The 2,879-nt window shown below is 38.8% G+C and overlaps 1 protein-coding gene across 1 annotated transcript in view; it reads left to right on the forward strand.

Annotated features, from left to right (window-relative positions):
• LOC106873493 (microtubule-actin cross-linking factor 1, isoforms 6/7) overlaps positions 1 to 2,879 on the forward strand; it is a 102,508-nt gene that overhangs the window by 50,147 nt on the left and 49,482 nt on the right. The window lies entirely within an intron of this gene.

The following is a 2,879-nucleotide window of genomic DNA, read 5'->3' on the forward strand; positions in this document are numbered from 1 at the left end:
GTGTCACCCGCACGAAAACGGCCACGCTCGAAATGGTGTCTTTTATGTGCCACCCGCACAAGCCAGTCCAGGGGCACTGGCAATGATCTCGCTCGAAAATCCTACGGGAGCCAGTCAGGCGGTACTGGCAACGGCCACGCTCAAAATGGTGCATCTCATGTGCCACCCGCACAAGAACCAGTCCAGGGACCCATTGTTACATAGAATGTAGCCCTTATACAATAGCCTGTAGCCGAGACAATTTATTGTTGGTAGTCCATAGCCTATTGTTAGTTGATAGCTTGTAAATTCAAGCTATTGCTAACTTGTAGCCTGCAGGAGTGGAAATAGCCATGACCCCTATTAATGCTGTCTACCCGCCTATCTGTACCATGAAGCAGAGAAATACTTACTTGAGAGGAAGCAGTGGGCTGATCCAAAGATTGAAACATACAGACCGCCTGACCCAACACCTGTTCCTATAGGACATTGACTAGTTTTATTTCAGCCCATCACCACCACCACATTTCCATGACATGTCCAAATATGGTATTGTCCAAAATGAAGAGTTTTTTTTTTCCATCTTTATAGTTAAAGCAAGAGATTGTATCAGTTACATGGTGTTACTCCAGGAGCAAAAGATACATAGTAATTAACAAATTACCGATACAGTATCACTAGATGACCATTAGAAAGAACATCTAAGTATCAATATACTAGATGACTGTTAGGTTATTTAACTACCAATATATTGCCACTAGATGACTGCCAGAGAGGACTTCAACAACCAATATAGTGCTACCTAGACTAATTGATTAGGTTTCCAATAATCTTCAATATTATATTGACAATATCTGTTTAGATTTACTCTCTAATTTCATAACCTTGATGATAAATTAATTGGTTTCTCTCAGAAACGTGTTGTACATATTTCTTGTTATCATTTCCACGATTCTCATTACCATTTCCATATTTCTTTTGTTCCATTTCTTCAATTGAAATCTGCGACAGCTTTATACAATTAAGATCCTTTTCTCAATTAATTTATCCGTCGTTAGTAATTAAACCGCCTTTCATGTTGTCATAAACACACTCGAAATTACTTTGAGACGGCAATTTAATGCAGATCGGAACTGTATATGAAACGACGGCTGTTTAAGACTGGTTCACACAATATGTTATGAATATTTATAAACAAGCTGACAAGAACAGCAACAGCAACAAACCTGTGAAGCAAAGCTTTGAGCAAAACAAAACCTAGATTGTATATTGTTAGTACATATTGTTGTTATATTGTATATATATGTTATTTACAGCATTGTGCTTTGTAACAAAGTATGTGTGCGTGAGAGAGAGTGCTGCTCGTTATTGAGTATATAGATGAATGAAATGATTAGGATATTTTCAATGGAATATATTTCTCTGTTAATGTGTTTGATTCTTGATAAACCAGTCCCGTAATCTATAACGTTGTGGAATTTTTGTGAGCAGATAGTTTAACACTGAGATGACTCCGTGTAGTCAGATGGGAAAACTGCAGGAAAAAAAAAAAATGAACAGAAATGTTAGAAAAGTGTTAAGCAATGAGAATCTTTTGATGGGAAGGTGTATGGTGTAGTGGTTACGATGTCGATCTCGCAGTTCGTGGGTTCAATTCTCAGATCGGACATTGTGTTCTCGAGCAAGGTACTTCATTTCACATTGCCTCTGTAAGCTCAGCTGAAAATGAGTAACTGTGGCATCTGAGGATGGGGGTGGAGAGCAGGAGGGGGTTAATTCTATGACAGACTGGTGCCCTATACACGGGCGGTGGTGGTGGAGTTTTAGACTTTTGATCTAGATTCCTTGTAATCTGAATAAGCCTCAAAGGAAATATCTTTTGATGTTGAGTTGTGGAAAAACGATTTCTGGTAAGAAATCTGTTTCCTAACCACTTGGTTCCAGGTTTCAGTCCCACTTGGGCAAGTGTCTTGTACTGTAACCTCAGGCTGACCAAAGCCTCGTGTGTGGATTTGGTACACGGAAACTGAAAAAAAGCCCATTGTGTGTGTGTGTGTGTATATATATATATATATAATATCTATGTGTGTGTGTAACTGCAGTTCAGCAAAAGATATCGATAGATTAAGTACCAGACTTATAATATAAGTTCAGGGGTCAATTTGTTCAAATTAAAGCTTGAAGCAGAAAATAAACAATTACTGAGCTGAAGCCAGAATAAACCCCATCATTTTTGATGGGTACTGCACCAGTAGAGAGAAAGAGAGAGAGAGAGGGGGGCGGAATTGAGCTAAAAAGCTTTGGACAGCCTTGTAAGGGGGTTCAACCATGTATTTATGGAGTGTGTTGGCGGTAGGTTGGTTACTGCAATCTGTCTCCCACCTAATTTGTGGGTTACGTGTGCTGCGCAGGAATTTTCTTTCCTCCTTTCAAAACTAAATATGAAATGAATGTGTGTGGGAGGGAGAGGAGAGAACCACATTGCAGAGAGAAATATTTTAAATATCAAGGACTTTGAAAGCTTTCATTAGCACAGTCTTTTCCACAACAACTTCGTTGTATTCTCTCTCTCACACCTCTCTCTCTCTCACCTCTATCTCTCTCTCTCTCTCTCTCTCTCTCTCTTTGTCACACACACACACACACACAGAGCGACATTTCTATATAAACTAGTTTAGCTAGATTTTACAAGCTGACAGACAAGATCTGTCCAACTTGATGTTTAATATCATCAAGTTGTTTACTTTCTATTTAATCAAAGCAGAAAAGAAAAAAAAAAGAAAGTGAAAAAAAGAAAAAACAGTCATAATGACACAGCTTGCCAAATATGGTAGTACTTTACATACTGGCCAATATGTGTGATGACTGACAAATGCGGGCTGTTTCTTTCTCCTGTCCTC

Source organism: Octopus bimaculoides, chromosome 22, assembly GCF_001194135.2.
Source record: "Octopus bimaculoides isolate UCB-OBI-ISO-001 chromosome 22, ASM119413v2, whole genome shotgun sequence".
NCBI classification, from domain to species: Eukaryota; Metazoa; Mollusca; class Cephalopoda; order Octopoda; family Octopodidae; genus Octopus; species Octopus bimaculoides.